The sequence below is a fragment of the Hirundo rustica genome, chromosome 12, assembly GCF_015227805.2.
Source record: "Hirundo rustica isolate bHirRus1 chromosome 12, bHirRus1.pri.v3, whole genome shotgun sequence".
Classification (NCBI taxonomy): Eukaryota; Metazoa; Chordata; class Aves; order Passeriformes; family Hirundinidae; genus Hirundo; species Hirundo rustica.
In genome coordinates, this window is record NC_053461.1 from 13,789,706 (window position 1) to 13,799,151 (window position 9,446).

Here is a 9,446-nt window from a genome sequence, read left to right on the forward strand (position 1 = left end):
CAGCAGACATACCTATGACAGGAAGAGTTGCAAAAGCATGATGGTTATTTTCACTGAAGGTGAAAGCGTTGCATTGCTCAGCCATATGGGAGGCCACAAACTTGTGATGGAAACAGTTACTTTAGAAAGAAGGAAAACCTATAAATTTGATACTGTTTCTTGGAAGAAATGATCAGACATTTTATTTTTTAAAAATGCTGAATTATTTATTTTGTGACTGAATTATCTTTTTTATTTAAAAAAAAAAAATCCGAGAAAACAAAGGTAAAACAAATGACTTAACAGAGATTCCCAAAATCTTTCCAGCACAGCTATTATTTCACATCCTATTTCCAATGAAAAGTCTGTTTAGAGTTTCTATTTATTCAGACAGTGTTATCTGAGCATGTGAAGCATTTCTTGGTTTCATCTGTCAGTTGCCGCCACTGAAATCAAAGGCTTTACCAGGGGACCAAACCTGTGCTGCTTTATTACATATTAGTCATCCCCAGCTCTCCTCCAGCAGCTGAAGATCACAGTGATTTGTCCTCAGTGGAGGCAGTGCTGTGCTGCTCCTCCCACGCCTTGCCAAAAGGCTATTTCCTTTTGAAGAGATATTAGCTGAAAGCAGCTTATCTTCAGGCTCCTCAACAGCGCCCTTGCTGTGCTGAGGAAGCAGGAGTTCACGGGGGAGCACACAACTCCTCAGGGGCAGGGGAGAGAACCAGGCTCTTCACTGTCAGACCAGCCCAGGAGCCTGATATGCGCACTGGGGGGTCTCGGATGGAGCCCAGCTCCCACACAGGGAGTGTCTGGTACATACGGAATAAGAAATATATAGAGCTCCCAGCCAGACCAGCAGCCAGCTCAGAGCACTGGCCAGTCTCTGGAGGTGCTCATCTCAAACTAACTTCTGCTTTAGACGCCTGCATCTAATCTTAGTGTGGATAGGAGTGTGCAAAGATACACATTTTCTGGCGATCCTTGTGCATTTATTAAGTTTTCTTAATGAATTATTAAGTTTTCTCAAAGTTGCTCCTTTTTTTATTTTAACAATTTGGATGAAAACTTGTTCTTAGAGTGATGTGGTTTTTTCCTAGTGGGCTGAGGGATTTATGTCTCCGCAGTGTTTGTTGCGCTGCAAGGGAAAATAAAAAAAAAAAAAAATAAACATACAAAATGGATTTTGAACCCACATTTTTGGAGTGATTCAAAGTAATTGCAGCACTACAGATTTTCAAGAGTGCTTTGGGTTTCTGGGCTTGCAGAGTTTAGAGCAATTTAAAATTAATGGAGTACTTAAAGTTTTTAAGAGCACTTCAATTTGCAAGTGATCAGAGTTCAGGGATGCAGAGAAAAAATAAATTAAAATAACTGGAAGTGTTTTTCAGAGCATTTATCGTAACTCTGGCATAAATGGGACCATGTTCAAGGGCTGCCAGCACTTTCACTGTGTCCTGTGTGCCATGGAGCTTTATGACAATCAGCTCTTCAACAAAATCAACTGGCTGATCATGGCCTCTTAAGAGGAAATTTATACTTCTAAGCAGCAAAAAACCCTGCATACACTTTGGGGATTTTTTTTTTTTTCCCCCCCCAAAAGCTTCTTTCATATTTTAAAGGAATTAGACCTAGGTAAAAAGTTAGCAAAATCCACAAGGCTAAATTGAAAGATGCCACCACATGTGCTGGTGGTTGGATGTGATGTGCAACAGCCATTTTGGGCTCTCAGCAGTCTTCTGGCACCACTACACCTCTAGGCTTAATTTCCAGTTCTCTGGTTTCCCCTGAATGCCTCACCACAGGAAGACAGCAGGAATGGCATTTATTCCTTTGCACAGGGGTGTCTATAGTCATCTCTAAAGGCATATAAATACACAGGGCCTAAAAAAAATAAAAGTTTGAATGCATTAGTTTACCTTAAAGAAGAGAAACCATCAGATCTTACAAAACCAAAACCAAATAAAGCAACCCTCTGAGATTTCTTAGAAAATACGCTCATGAAGGTATCTTTTCATGCTAGGATGAAGGCAGTTACACTGCTATGACAGCACTTGCACAAATTAATGTCTAATGTAGATTCTCAATGGACTATCAGGGCATTTCCTTGCGTATCCATTGAAACTTGCGAGTAAGAAATTACTTCTCGGTTGTTCCATTCATCTGCAATAAATCTCATGACTGGAAAGGGAAAGATGCCATCCTGAAATTACAGCTTCCCCATCAACGTGCTTGAACAGGTTACCCAGGGATTGTCATTTTTCATCTGAAAGCAGACATCAGAGTTCCTTTTTCAAAGTGTTATTTGAAGTAGTAGATGATGTGGAGAAAAGGGCTGACAGCAGAAAGGAAAATAACATTTGCATGTCTTTCACAGCAATTTGAGAGAAGGCAGGTGCCAGAGGAAGAGCTGTTCCAAAGTGTAGGGGAATGGTAGGGAAGTTCTATCTGCAGCAGGAGAGTGAGCTGGGCTTGAACCCCAATTTGACTTCTCTCTAGAAGTTCAAAGCTTTTGCTCTTTGTTTTCTCTCAGCATGCACCCAACAAATCCTGTCAAAAAGAGCTGATAAGATAACTGGTTTCAGAAATAACTCAGACCACAGAAAATTCCCACAAACCTCAGTGCAATGAGTCCTGCCCACGACTGTGGTTTCTGAACATTACAAAGAAAGAGGAGGATGTGAGGAGGAGGATTTTCCTGCACTGAGGATGCAGAAGAGATCAGCTGGAAGAAGCAAATGGTTCAGCAAACATACACATTCATGGAAATGAAGAGAGGGAAAGGTGAAGTAGAAAGAATTTGAATGAGAAATTTTCCAAAGTTTCTCATCTTTAAACTATGTATTCTTATGAGAAGAAAAGAGAAACAAAAAGCCTAATAGAGGAAACCTCCAATGGTAACAGACAATGCTACAGCCCTTTCACTCCCCTAAATCAATGCTGTGGGCTACCATTGTGCTCTTGGAGATGGAGGCTTGTTTGTGAGAAAGCCGCCACCTGAGTTTGCCTTCACCACCAAATTCAGCAGGGCAAAGGTGGGACTTCCTTCCTTGGGAAGTGTTCCAAGGCCCACCAAACAAAGACATTGAAAGAGCTGGATGAAAGCAAATGAACTCCCTGTTCAGTAGTGCAAACAGCCCCACTGTATGTGAATTCCCGTGTGGCAACTGGGTTGGCATAGAGCCTCCCACCAAATGGCTTTGTTGTCAGATCCTGGATGGTCCCAGGTCCTGCTGGGGCACGAACCTGACAGTTGCTGGTCTTTGGGAGCAAATCAAACCCAGCTCTCTGGAGGTGAGGGGATGAGTTTCTCAGCAGCTTGGCAAAGGAGCCCCCATTTTTGTGAGCCGTGATAGATGTGCAGCTTCTGCAGCAGCCCAGCACGGGGACATGGAGAACACCAAATGAGAAACCAGAAGAGATGGGGACAGCTCCCCCATGCCTCCACGGGTTCTGCCACCTTACCCTGCTCCTTCACCCAGCCTTCTTTGAGCACAGCTTGGTCACAAGAGAAAAGCACTGGGCCACCTATTACTAGGAGAAAGGCTGAGAAGAGAAACCACCTGATCCAACACCACAAACCCACTCACTCCTAATCTGCTCTTGATTATCAAGCCATTTAAGGTTAATCACTCATTGCAAAATCCTGTGCAATATCAAATAGCAGAAATATGTGCCCTGTAAATTAGTAGTCTTCATGGATGGATGCTGTGTGTATGCTCCCAAGGAATATTGCTGTCCTCTGAATGGGGATAATCAGGCCTGTTTATTTCCTGAGGCATTGGGAAATATCCTAAAATTCAGTAGTGATGCTTTTAAATAGCTGTGGGCAGCTGTGAACTAACTTATTTAACCTATGCCCTGAATTATGAAAACATAGGAGCTAAGATACTGCACGTAAACTGTGAGATACAAAAGGTGTTTGCCCTGGAATATGATAATTAAGTCGACACACCTGATTTTTAAGACATTTATAGAAAGGCTTTTTTAAAAAACAAAAACAGAAAAACCCCTGAGGTGCAAATAGTCCGTTTAAGAGATTTTTTTAATTGCCTGCAGATTGGGAAGTTATGAGCAAGAAAGAACAATGCAAATGCTTGTTTTTTGCATTGGTTGTTATTACAATTAATAAGTGCCTTCAGCTTTACAGAACTCTTTGGAAAGCCTCTATAGGATAGACAATGCAATTATGTCTGGAGAAGGCAATCACACCTCCCGCTGAATAATTTACAAGGACATTAAATCAATAAGCAAATCATAATTAATTAAGAAGCTTAATGTGTTGATTTTTTAACGTCTAATTATACCTCTATTTATATCAGTTACAGGTAAGAGTCAAAGAAGTGGAGGCAGAATGGTTTTTAAAGCATTTTCCCTGTTTAAAAAAATCCCCAACTATACAACTTTTCCCAGAGGAGTATGAGCTGAGAGCTTGAATTACAAAAGAGGTAAAAGAGATGATTAGATGGTGAAGGAAGGGCTTCATAAATAAAAATTTAATCATATTGTATAATAAAATATTTTTAACATTGAAATATTTGAATGTAAATTTAGCTTCCCTATTGAAATAAAGTACTTATTGCTCTGCCTCTCCAAACACAAATATGAAACAATTTGACTTTGTGAATTTAAAGCAGTTCTTGCATTATAGACTTGGGCTTTCTGCCCATCAAGAATGTGTAAGAAACCATGTTGATCATCCAGAAATACTGCCATCACCTTCTATCACAAGCAGGACTATGGCAATGAGCATCCTTGAAAAAAAATTTAAAAGTGTTTCCCAATCTCCAGTGAACGTGGCTTTTTGAGGTTTCCCCTTGCTAAGGTGGACAAGCTTCACTGGGGTGAGGATAGCAGCGATGCATCACAGAATTTTCCAGGAACAGTAAAAAGGCTGCAGACATCTTCTTCCCTGTCCCTTGCATCCTCCCACCTGCTGCCACTGGGCAGGTGCCTGATGCCCAGCACAGAACGCCCGTTCTCACGGCGGCAGAACATGCTCCGCATCTTGCCGAAGCGGTGACCAGGAGACCGCGCTCCTCCAGTCTGGGGGGCGATGAACCATCCGCGGGGTGCATGGAATGCTGAGCCCAGCTGGGAATTCAGACCACCTTCCCCCAGCTCCTCATGAAGCCAAACCTCTCTGCACAGCTGAGTCGGGGCAAAGCGCCTGTTCCTCACCCCATGTCACCACCGTCGGGAGCGTCCAGCGCAGTGGCACCACGTGAGAGTGTCCTGTGCTCCCGCCGTGCGCTGGAGCTCAGCAGGGCAGGACTGGCCCCTGCTCCCCACCCGAGACAAACACACCCCTGCTGGGTCACCAGGCTGATGCTGTGTGCACAGGGATCCTGATAACTAACCTGCTCTGTGAGAAAAGCACAAACCACGACGGTAATTTACTGAACGCCCATCAAACAAGAATCTTTCCACCAGGTGTAATTTCCTGAGTGTAGTCCGGTTTGATTTCAGTTTTACTCCGTGGCACAGAGATTCATCAAGTCAGCTTGGCATTATAAAGCACCACAAGGCACGGAATATGAACTTGGCTTCTTCAGGGTTGAAAAATGTGTTACAAATTGTATGAAAGGTGTTAAAGCTTTTATGAAGGCAAGATTTTATATGAGTTTAATAGGGAACAAATTTAAGAATGGAAAAAGTAAGAAGTGGAGGGAGAAAGGAGGTAAAATGTACAGAATTAAAAAAAAAAACTTCAAAAAATTATGATTTTCAGGAGAGAATTTTCGAACTACTTCCTAGCCTATTTCTTTTCCCCACCATGGACTGGTTTTACAGCTTTAGTCCCAAATGTAGACTAATTTGCCAGGCAATTTCCCATGGCAGGGGGAAAGGAATGCAGACTCACTTGCCACATCTCAGCTGTTGGTGGTATTCCTTTAGGGTGATGACCTAAAGGTGATGAACTTCTGATTTGCAGACCCTGCTAGATTTAGCTGTGGCTGCTAATTTGAAGCTGTCTGACCTGTTTCTTCCCTTCAGGTCTCCTCCTCTGGATCTGCAGCCCTGTCCACTGATTTATATCACCATGGGTTTAAATCTCTACAGTTTGTCTGGATATTATTAATTCTCCACTTTTGCCCAGGATAGAATTGTTCACTATAAATCAGAGGTCTTCTTCATAAATTCTCTTTGTCATCTGTGGTAAGAATGGATTGAAGTTAATTTTTCCCAGCCCCAATGTGGTGCCTGTTATTGCTCATATTTTCCATGTACTCAGTGTGGTAAAAAATAACACTGATATGAATACTTCCCAGAAAAACATAAACCACAGAGAACCTTTACATATTCAGCTAAAATCTTTGCCTGCAGGACACATACTGGTTTTCCTGACCCCTGTTTGGAGGTGATTCACAGCTACACCAATAATGCTACGCACAAAAAGGGGAAATGTGCATAGTTTTATCACCACTACCACCTAGGTATTTTTCAGAGAATTAGTTGGTCTTCATCTATTAAACTGTGTATGTTTTACCAATTCTAGTAAAAATGTATTAGGCTGAAAAATATCTCATAGGTATTTTTATTTTTGTTTAATACCCAGGCTGCTGTTGCAATGAGAGCTCCTGAGACAGGCAAGCCAGAAACCACCGTGCTTCATCTGGTTAAGAAATTAAGTGATGGATGCAGGGTGAATTCCAATGAGGAGTCCCACATTAGGTCTGGAGACCCAAGAGAAGATAACTATTGCTCAGACTTATTTTAAACCCCTCTTCAGCCAGCAAGAAATTGAAAAGTTTTGCATTAATGAAGGATGGACTCTGTTAGTGGTAACCAGTAATATCTATTCAGATGCTGAGACCTGTTTATTGTGTGTAGTTTGTTATGAAAATTTTATTTTCAGATGAAGGCAGATAAGTTCATGACCACTGAGCTCCAGGAGGGGATATCAGCTCCCCAGACAAAATGTGGCACAGACTAAAGATCTCTTGGAGAAGGAAGGGCCAAGCAAAATGGAAGGATGAGAAAAATTGGGGTGTTCTGGAAAAGGAAGTTTTTCTCCCTGAAAAAGGTGAAGATATAACAATAATGTCAGCTATCTCTAGTAAAGTCCCATAAATAATGCATTAGTGGAAATGAAGGCCTGGGTAGAATTTTTTTCACTGTTTTAACAGTTTTTCCTTAGTTGATGACTCCTAAAGGGAATCTGCAAGTCAATCAAAAATTATATTTTTCATTGCTGGCAATGTGGCCAAAGCACTCAGTAGCTTCCTTTCCTCACTTCTGGGAGCTGTCCTTCATGCATATGAATGCTCTGTTTGAAGAAAGATGATTAAAATAAAACAACTTAATTATCAAGCAGAACAAACGAAAAAAGACATTTAATTAAATAAACCCAGAAACCTGGAGGAAAGAGAGAAATCTATAAAACAAGTGAAGGCAGCCGGATTTGTCAGCAGTGGTGCAAGGGCTTGAAAGTCCTTAATGATAGAAGAGGTACAAAAGGAGGAGGAGAGCAACATTTTCGCTCAGCCAAGCCTGCAAGCACCAGAATTACTGAACTAGAAAGACAACCTGTCCTGCTTCACAGGGCCATTGCAGAAAGAATCATTCAGCAGCCTCTGCCTGTATTTTGCAGTGAGCAGACAGTTAATGAAGATTTCCTGTAAGGAAGATACTAATATTAGATGAAAGCTGGCTCGCTGGGCATGTTGCTCATCCTGTAGCTCGAAGCTAAATCCTGTAGCTGAAAGCACAGGCAGGCAGCAAATGTCTCATATTGATGGTTATTAAAGCCCATCAATAGGCTGCAATATAGGTAAACATTAACTCTGATGTTAAAACAAGCTTTTGAGTTGTTAAACTCTATTGTCAAATTAATTGATTAATCATCCTTAAACAGTTGGTTCTTTATAATCTATAAATTCACCTTTGCTATTAAATGAAATGAAAACTTGTGTTTGCCACGTCATCAACACCACCACTGTGTACAAAAGTGCAGCACTCTGCTTGCTGTGCCCAGCCATCCCATGATCATCCTCCTTCTCTGCCTGGGTTGATCTCTCACAATGGAAAAAGAGATGTGCACCTTTACAATCCTGCCACACTGGGTAATGTAAAATCTGTCACTCCACCCTCCAGCCAGAAGCAGATATCTCACTGTCCTGAGGGGTATTTTATCCCACTGACTGAAGATACATCACAGAATTTAACATGTTTTCCAAAAGCAATTCCACTCAGTATTCACATACAGTGAAAAACAAAGGCTTTTCAAAATGTTTACTTCCCCTTTATAGCTGGTAAATTTGTTACTGGTTCAGTGCCATTGAAATCACTAGCAAATGGCAGTCAAATTACTTTTACAGCATGAAATGCAGGAAACAAAAACTCCCTGTTTATTTAGTTGGGTCCTTACAAGTGCTTCAGAGATTCTGTTAGCAGAGGTGCTAACATTATCATCTTGTGCTACTTAAAACCCAACACATTTCTCACTATGTTTTCAAACATAACACTTGATTTTATTTTTAAATATTGATGTGGCCTGTGAAAATTTCTTGGAAATCTTCTTTGGAAAGGGCAATACTGAGTAATTCTGGTTTTATCTTTAAGGGACCTTTTAAGCACTGTGTGTTTTTCTCTTCTGGAAGAAAGGTTTAACTTGCTTTAGAGAAAAAACAGGTTCTATTAAGAAAAGTGATTAGCAAATGCTTATATAACTTGCCGAAATACAAAATTAGACTCTATTTTCAAGCTGCTGACCTACTAGATTTCTTTGTGTCATGTGGAGTTCTAACACAATAGTAACTGTGAAAGTACTGCTAAAATTGGAGCTGCAGAACTTGACTGCTTTATTTTTCACTTTCCTATGTAACACAACAAAACTGGAGGGTCTAGCAACGCCGACGGTGCAGAGGGAAGCTGGAGTGGGTTGTATCAAGTATGGAGCAGGAGGGACCTGGCCTTCTTTAAAAAGACTGAAATCTGTCTCTGTTGCCGCAAGGAGTTGTTTTGTACCGGACTGTCTGGGCGGAGGATAAAACCACTTCAATTTTCAGCGGAGCTGAGCATCTGCTACTTTAACTTCTAAAAGCACTGAGAGCATGTTGACACACAAGATACTATTTTGGAGACTTTTTGCAGCCAAAAGCTAACCACACCCAATATCTACATAATTCTATGAGGCAGGATAATTCCCTTTGCAGGTGCTCATACCTGCAGGGCCCTGAACTACCAAATGCTTTAGGTTGCAGACATACAGCCCAGAAGACCTAAACCTGGGTCTCTGGGCAGGTTTCCAGACCCTGAGTCACCTCCATGAACACAAATTTCACTGGGGTTTGCAGGAGGCTAAATTCACTGCAATTCCAACTTTCCTGTGAATAATTCACTGCCCTGTTGAGTATGTTACCAGCCAAATCAATTTAACATTCCAGTCATAGAAATCAAATTAAATTAACCCAATCCATGTATTGCAATCTCATTTGGAACATGCTATTATTTTAATTTGCCTT

General features: G+C 41.3%; 1 long non-coding RNA gene across 2 annotated transcripts; it reads right to left on the bottom strand.

The window, feature by feature from the left end:
* Positions 1 to 209: 209 nt before the first annotated feature.
* LOC120758319 (uncharacterized) lies at positions 210 to 3,565 on the bottom strand. 2 transcript variants are annotated; one of them, XR_005702857.1, is made up of 4 exons: positions 3,445 to 3,565; positions 3,226 to 3,346; positions 1,780 to 1,863; positions 210 to 1,117 (listed from the first exon to the last, which is right to left on the bottom strand). It is a non-coding gene; the product is annotated as an uncharacterized LOC120758319 (long non-coding RNA). The 2 variants fall into 2 exon arrangements; XR_005702856.2 differs by having other exon boundaries at positions 210 to 1,863.
* Between the last annotated feature and the right edge of the window lie 5,881 nt (positions 3,566 to 9,446).